We start from the raw sequence: 9,208 nt of genomic DNA, 5'->3' as shown, positions 1-9,208 counted from the left end.
GGGGTCGGGGGTGGTAGTCATATCTTTTCCACCCCCACCTTTCTGCCGAAATCTGCCAGGTATGTGAGGTAGTGGATGTTGTGGTGGTGGTGGTCATCTGAAAAAGCAGAACTTGTAGAAGGTTGAGGTGTGTGTGTGGAAGGGTTATGCATATCTGCGTGGGGGGAGGTATGGGGGGTATGGGGAAACAGCAAGGGGTGTAGGGGGAAACTGGTGGTGGTGTTGGTGGTGGTGGAGTGCCACTGATTCACCTTTCTCCCATTTTATGGTGGAAGGGAGTTGAGGGAAGTGGTGAAAGGCAGGCAGTGTTAGTGCAAATGAAGGTACATTGTTGTCAGTGGTGGTGGTGGTGGTGACTGTGTGAGTCAGAATGAAACAAACGCTTCAGCTCTTCAGTGTAGGCAGGCTATTGTGTGTGTGTGTGTGTTTGATAGGGGGAGTTGGTGTCAGGTAAGAAAAGCTAAAATCAAAGGTGGTGAGAGGTGTGCCTGGGTTGGGAGTGGAGCAGGGTGGAGTGGCATGGCGTGGCATAATGTCTGGTGGGAGTGAAAGAGGAGGAAGGGCAGAGAAAAGAGGCTGAAAGTCACACGTAGGACACAAGACAAGGGTTTGGGTGTCTTCCACTGGTCCCCACCCCACAAGCACCACACTAAGTCACAGAAATGCATATAGACTGCACAGAGGAAGTGGAGAGAGAGGGGGGAGAGAGAGGGGGAGAGAAAGAGAGAAAATGAGGGAGAGAGAGAGAATGAGGGAGAGACAGACAGTGCCAGGTGAGTCTTGGATATTCTGGCGTAACATGTGTGAGACATAGTGTGTGTGGGGGGGGTGTACACTTGTGTGTGCGTATATGTAAATGTGAGTGTGCATGGATTTCAACATGGCCCATGACATTAAGGAGCTTGATTCACAAGCATGTGGTATGAGGAACAAACTGGGTGCCATCTTCAGCAAGTGTCTTCTGCCACAGCTTTGTCTTGATCAATGTTTTGTTAATAAAACAAACGGAAACTGAGGGGAAGCCCACTGCATGCCTGCATGTGTATGTGCACCTGTATGTGTCTAAGTGTATGTGTCTGTGTGCACGTGTGTGTGTATGTTACCATCCTTACTTTAATATCCACTTTTCCATGATTGGATAGGTCAGATGAGATTCATTGAGGCAGATGTTCAACAACCAACCGCATCCCTTGTTGCCAACCCTCAAAAGGAGACACAGACACGCACTCGCATGTATAGACATATCACTACACAACAGGCTTCGTTAATCTTCCATCTACCAAATCCTCTCTGAGACTTCGACCATCTCAGGGCTACAACACTCATCCAAGGTGCCATGTTATGGCTCTGTAACCGAACCATGTGACTGGGAAACAAACTTCTTAAACACACAGCTAATGAGGGAACAAACTGTTACTAGAAAGTGTACTAATAACTGTAGGGGTTAATTGGCCTAATCAAGGATCTTGAATTAAAATCCATTACATTATTTTTAGGGGGTTTTGTTCAGAACATTGCATCCTATATGGCTCCAGTACATCTAACAGTTGGGTATAGAGATTCTATTAGGTAATGAGTTTAATACGTAAATTAAAGCTGATTACTCTAATGTGTTTGTGCTGTTCACAAATGCATAAATAAAGGAATGGGTTCAATAGCCAAATGAATGCTGATTGCACATTGATACATAACTCTGATAACAAAAGGTCAGGAAATTGAGTCTATTTATCACACTATTGCATGAGATAAATGAATATTTACTATATCCTTTATATTATTCAATGATCCCTGACAGGAAGGTACAGCCTCAGAAATTTTCCAAAGGATGTTGCTGACAATACAAAGTAAAATGAAATTGTTGAATCTTGAAACTGAATCAAGATTAAAGATCTAACTCATTTGCAGTTTACCTCTACTTTACAACACTCATCAAATTTCATATACAATGTTATATTAATGGCCTTTGACGAAATTGGTAGGGGAGGGGGGAGAGAGGGAGAGAGAGAGAAAAGAGAGACAGAGAGACAGAGAGAGAGAGAGGACGGAATGAAAGTATGGAAGTGATGCAGATGCATTAAGAGTGATGTGAAACGACTGGAAGGAACAACTGCAGCTGGGTTGGGCACCACTCAGCTTGTCAAGGGCTCAGTTTTACTCTCTTTGACAAAGCCACAAGGTATCAGGCTACTCACTCATGTGTCCTCAGCACAGTTCTGTATGTGTGTATGTGTGTGTGTGTGTGGGTGTGGAGGAGAATTATATAAAATACTTTCACCCCCTAAAAATAATGTAATGGGTTTTAATTCAAGATCCTTGATTAGGCCAATTAACCCCTACAGTTATTAGTACACTTTATAGCAACAGTTTGTTCCCTCATTAGCTGTGTGTTTAAGAAGTTCATTTCCCAGTCACATGGTTCAGTTTCAGAGCCATAACATGGCACCTTGGATGAGTGTTGTAGCCCTGAGATGGTCAAAGGGGATAAGCCACTCAAGGAAAGAACTTGACATTTTTTACAATGTACAGAGATATTCTCATTTGAGAATAAGTCCGGTGATGGTACAAACATTTCATACATTATTTCCATTTGACAGATGTTTTCCCTCATCTTGTTTGAGGACAAATATCCGTCAAATGTAAATAATGTAAATAATGTACATAATTCCTCATCTCTTAAATATAGAACTGCATTTCATATTTCAAACCACCATAAGGAGTAGGTGTTCTTTCACTGAGAAATGTGTGTGTATGTGTGAGTGTGTGTGTGTGGGCATATGTGTGAGTGTGTGTGCATGCATGTGCACACACGTGTGTGCATGTATGAACGCGTACAAAACGGAAACAGCATTTCTTTCAGACATATCTCATTTAAAAAAACGTGTTTGAGTTGAGTCTTTTCAATTCCCTATTGATCATTTATAGTTTATTTGAACCTTTCAAGACCCTCTCAACCCCATCAGCTGAATGAAATGATAGTTCTAGAAGTTTGCAGTAAGAAGCAAAGGGTCATGGCAATAATGTAAGAAGTGATAAAATCATCAAACCTGGATTTATAATTGTCAGAAGGTGAATTCCTGGTATATTCTAGGTTTATTTCATGGTTGCTGTATCTGTTAATAGTGAATTGGTAGTTTGCAGTTAAAAGACACTTCCATAGTTTCTCATTTGCTGTAGAATTTTATATACTACCATTGACTAAAAGAATTTCCATCTAATTTTCTTCCATTGTTGTAAATGTATGGCCAGCCATCACCCTTTACTTATAGCTAGCCATCCCCCCCCCTCTCTCTCCAATTAATCCCTCTCCCGCCACTCAATGCTACTCATCATTACCTATCACTCCCACTCCTTTACCAGCATCTGTCTTCATTGCTCACAGTATTTGTCCTGGCATTCTGCACTTTTGGGTTCAAACTCCACCAAGGTCAAGCTTAGCTTTCATTGTTTTGGAGTTGGTAAATAAAGAACCAGTTTTGTGCTGCAACCAATTCTTCTCTTTCTTTCGCTCTTTCTTTCTGTGTGTCTTTTTCTTCTTCTGGAAGAAATCAAGATATCAACTGTAGTCAGAGCTGGACAGGAATGGCTTCTGACAGTTCTAAAACCACCCAACACACACTGTGTGTTACGGCAGAACCCCAATGACTCCATCAAGAAGTAGCGGGGCCCAAAACAAGACATTTGCATATGTGTATGTGTGTGTACACACATATATCATCATCATCATCGCTTAACGTCCGTTTTCCATGCTGGCATGGGTTGGACGGCTCGACTGGGGTCTGGTAAGCCAGGAGGCTGCACCAGACTCCAGTCTGATCTGGAGGTGTTTCTACAGCTGGATGCCCTTCCTAATGCCATATATATATATATGAATATGCACTGTCATCATCATCATCACCATCATCATCATTTAACGTCCATATTCCATATCAATAACATTTGTTCGGTTATGAAATGCAGTTGCAAGTCTGTGTTAAGGAATGGACGGTGGGGCGTTGGGAGATTACCAAGTTGGATTAAATGAGTTTGGAATACAACAATTGAAATAAACACGGATAATGTAATTGAAGAAATTGGTAAGATAAGAATATGAATCACATATGGAAATGCTAGAACCTGCACACACACACACACACACACACACACACACATACATCTAGGTACATGTATGTATAGGCTCTGATATATGCACAGACGAGTACAAAAGTGCACACATAAACATGTGCTTCTCTGCAGTGCAACACATATTTGCGACTCCCCGTATCCCATATCGGTTAACTGTGCATGTGCCACGAGTGTCATATAACATTGATCATAAAATAAACAATCAAGTTGTAATCATAATAATAATCATACCTGCCACCTCTACTACCACTGCCACAACCATCATCATCATCATCGTCATCATCATCATCGTCATCATCGTCATCATCGTCATCGTCATCGTCATCATCGTCAATGGCAACAACAAACTCGCTGACAATAATGACAAGTGATACAGATTGTTGAATTTTTCAAACTTATTTTAAAATGAATGGCTTCAGTCTCTCACCCCTGCACACCTAATGTGCATGTGTGTATGCTTGTGCAAAGGATCACATGTGCGTGTGGTGTACATGGTTGTGTGTGTATATGGTTGTGTGTGTATGTATGTGTGTGTATGTATGTGTGTGCATGTGGTGTGTGTGTTTGAAAGGGTGGAGTAGTGATATAAGGAGTAGAAGAAAAACTCAGGTCATGTTGCTATTTTATAGGAAAGGTCACAAATCTTTAATACACCACCATCACCACCACCACCATATATATATTTTATTTATATTATATATATTGTATATATGTATGTATGTATGTATGTATGTATGTTAGTATGTATGTGCATGCATTATATACATGTATGTAGGTATGTATGTTTGTATGTATGTACAAAAATATATATGTGTATGTATGTATATATATATATATATATATATATATATATATATTATATATGTATGTATGTGTGTTAGTATGTATGTATGCATATATATATTATATGTACATATATGTGTATATACATGCGTATATATACAAGTATGTGTGTATATATGTATATATATTTATATATATATATATATATATATAATATAAATATATAAATATAAGCATATATACATACATATATGTACATACCTACATATATATGTATATATACATGTATATATGGATACAGGACATCAAAGAAACGTAGACAGAATGAGAAACGGGAACATAAAAAACAAAAACATAGAAAACGAACTTGTTTTGAACAACAAAAAAAAAAGCAACACAGAAATGAGACATGCAACATAAAGAACATCCCCTTCATCAGTTGTCCCCTGTTTTATCTACTCCACATTTCAAAGGTAAGATAATGATACTATCCTTGTATGAAGGCACATTTTGCCATGGGTGGAAAGGGGATCTGTAACATTATATATCAGCAACCAGTCCCTGTTATTTTGTCCATGAGGTGCAGCAACTTCAGGTCAGCCTTCCCCGCTTGATCCCAAGTCTTCCTTGATCTCCTTCTCCTACAGCAGTCATCCTCCATGTGCCTCACGTGCCCATTCCGGTGCAGCATCCTGTCTTGCACACGTCATTGCTTTTATACCTAGTTTTTCTTTTAACTGTATCTATACACACATAGACAAATATACATAAACACTTACACACACAAACACAAATATAAACACATACACACACACTTTAACATATCTGCACACAAATATCAATTTACGAGTGAAGAGGGCTGGATTTTGAGCAGAGCATCTTTTACCAAACACATCACTAAGTGAAGGATATAGAAGTGACTTTCAGATAAGAGGTTAGCACTGCTGCTGTGTCATAAGTAGGCAAATTTTCACAGCAGAATAATTTGCAGCAGAAGCAATTAATGTCAGTATTTACAGAGTGTAGTGAGTGCAGATACTATAACAATCTAAAGTAAAGTATTACATAAGCACTATGATAACGCACTGATGAGGCAAAATAAGATGGTTGCTGTGAGTGCTCTGTCCGCTAAGGTGCCAGATCGCAGCAGGAATGAGTGTCTCCAGAAACAAGGCAAGGGAAACACTCCATGGAGTGCACAAAGCAAATGATGTTTTGTGATTAAATTGCTTTGGTGAGAGGAAAGGGGTCGACATCAGTAAGTACTTCAGACACAACAACGCCTTGCATAAACATGTAGAGTGAGGACTGTATTTTGTCATCTTAACAATGCTCAGTTTAATTCTCTTTGCAAGCCTGCAGAAGGATGTGAGAGAAGAGGACTTGACCATGTAACTGGCTCCATGACAGAGTCCCCAACCCTCTCTGTATACTTGGACATTGAATCTAAGCTCCAGTTTTGGGATCTCACATACCAAGATGTTCCAAATGGCAAATATCCTTTATTCTTATTGTATGCTATTTCAAACTACTTCATCTTATCTGTACTTCAATTTTTTGCTGATGGCAGTGTTATTCGAAAAAATTTGGATGCTATTTTTATTGGTCCAAGCAATACAACGAGGTTTCTCATTGGCTAATTTCTGGTTTTGTTTATGACCGGCATGAAATCGTTTTGCCACAGTTCAACCTATATGAAATGCATAAATACACAGGCACGATTTTTATGGTGAAAGATTCAGGACTTGCTTGTCCATCTAAAGCTAAATCTTTATTATGCCACAGTATTTCTCTGCAACACATACACAAGCAAGCATGCACACACACACACACACACACACACACACACACACACACACACACACACACACACACAGACAAGCATATACATGTGCACTCACACACGCACACACAACTCTTCAGTGTGGTGAATTCTCTTTAGCAGCAATAACAATGGGATGACAATGATTTCACCAATAAATGTTTTACTGACTCCAATGGTGTAGAGCATTGCTCTGGAGTTATCAGATTCCAAATGAAGATTTCGACCTGCCACCCTATTCACCTACCTTCCACCTCTCCAATAAAGACCTCCTCCTCTTCCTCCTCAAAATGCAAGTGTCGCTATCTATAACTATAGTAACTGCTACAGCAATCAGTTTCTTTTCTCATTATTCAAAGACGGGATTGTTTTTGCAGAGGGCATAGATCTGCATTTCAAATACTCACATGGCCACAGGTACACACTTATACACATGCACACATATATGGGAGCAGGAATAAATGTATGGATAAGAAGTTTACTTTATGTAACAACATGGTTGTTCCAGTTTCAATTCCATTCTATGGCTCTTTTACTACAATAATGCAGAAGTGGAATTTCATAGATGAAAACTGTGCAGAAGTTTGTCAGTCTATAAACATGTGTGTATGTGTGTACACATATATAAATGCATGTGTGTGTATACCCCCACTGCATGAACAGAATTTCTCTTTTATAAGGCGGCGAACTGGCAGAAACATTAGCAAGCTGGGCGAAATGCTTAACGGTATTTCGTCTGTCTTTACGTTCTGAGTTCAAATTCCACCGAGGTCGACTCTGCCTTCCACCCTTTCAGGGTCAATAAATTAAGTACCAGTTGTGTACTGGGGTCAACTGTCCCCCTCCCTCAAAATTTCGGGCCTTGTGCCTAGAGTAGAAAAGTAAGAAAAAAGAATTTTTCTTTTATGGTATTTATTTATTACAGATTTTTTCATACATTTATTTACATTTGATAAATATCATCAAATGTAAATAATGTAAATAATGTACATAATTCCTCATCTCTTGAATATAAAACTGTATTCTTCATCCATGCTGTCCAAATAAATACCACTGTCCACTCTGAGTTATCTCTCTTTGCTCATGTTCCTTTTAATTATGCAAATGACCCCTTTTAATTATGCAAATGACCCTAGGTCATTAATACTTTCTACTCTTTTTGCATATGTTCGAAGTTTATGTCTATCTGGAATCAAGGTAGGACAATACTCTTGAGGAGTATCTTTGGATCCAGGCTGGCATGGGTTGGATGGTGAGGCTGACCACTATAAGCAGGACTGAAGAACCTTCTCTATCTCGTACCAGTTCTTATTGGGAGTTACTACTCTCTTAGATGGCTAACCTGTGATATATAACTTACTGAGTTCACATTTGGTTGTGCATTCCATTGAGGTAGGGAAAGAGGAGAACCTTACCTACTGAGTGGCAAAAATGATGGTGATCCGATCCATTTCCGTTTAGAGTGGTGATTCTTAAGGTGGAATGTAATGATATTTCGGTGGGGCATAGCAGTATTTTATTGAAATGGGATGGAGTAAAAGAAATGGTTGAGAAGTACTGGTTTAGAGGTTGTCCTCTATCATATGGGTAGAGATAGGGACAACGCTATCTTAAAGGATGGGCACACCAAGCAGTTTTGGGCCTCAGTGCTAATCTATGTAGGCTCTGGTTGTGCATGTAGGGGCCCCAGGGTAATGCTTTGCTCAGGAACCTATAATGCTGTTAGGATGATATATATCCTGGCTGGAAGTGAAACTATCTCCATAATGTAATATAGGAAAGAGGGCACCCCAGACTCTCTTGAGAGGTTGTATCATAGCATTTGATTGAAATGGTGGGCAGGAGGCTGTACCAATCCCAGTCAGTTATATTGAAATATGGCCACGGCATTAGGAAGGGCACCCAGCCATACCAACCTTACCAAATCAGATCATAACCTGATGCAGCCCCCCCCCCCGCCTTACCAGTTTTCAATCAAACTGTCCAACCCATACCAGCGTGGAAAACAGACATATGATGATGATGATGATGAAAGAGGCACAGAAAAAGAAAAATGGACAGAGACAGGGTGGAGATAGACAGGGGGAGTGGGGGAAAGCAAGACTACAAAATACCCAGAGATTAGAGATAAAACTTCAAATTAGATGTGATTAAATTAAAAAAAGATCTTATTGTGTTTCTTGAAAAATTACACTTCCCGTTATTTATCTGAAAAGTTGCTGGTCAAATATTCACCTGTTCACCAGCTGTGATTTTTAAACTCACACAGTTTGCTGCCATTTCGATTTAAGCATACACGTGGATGTGAGGTGGGTGGGTGGCATGGACAGGTAGATATAAACATGGACACACATTCACATTCACATACACACACATTCACATATGTCGAAATATGAAACTTGTGTAGTGACATATCCAAACTCAGCTTTGAATAAATAAATATGCAAATATATATATTTATATATATATATATATATATAT

The 9,208-nt window shown here is 39.5% G+C and overlaps 1 long non-coding RNA gene across 2 annotated transcripts in view; it reads right to left on the bottom strand.

Annotated features, from left to right (window-relative positions):
* The window catches only part of LOC106867980 (uncharacterized), a 637,828-nt gene that overhangs the window by 84,360 nt on the left and 544,260 nt on the right, over window positions 1-9,208 (bottom strand). The gene's annotated exons all lie outside the window — the stretch shown is intronic.

The sequence above is a fragment of the Octopus bimaculoides genome, chromosome 11, assembly GCF_001194135.2.
Source record: "Octopus bimaculoides isolate UCB-OBI-ISO-001 chromosome 11, ASM119413v2, whole genome shotgun sequence".
NCBI classification, from domain to species: domain Eukaryota; kingdom Metazoa; phylum Mollusca; class Cephalopoda; order Octopoda; family Octopodidae; genus Octopus; species Octopus bimaculoides.
This window is presented reverse-complemented; position numbering and strand designations above follow the sequence as displayed.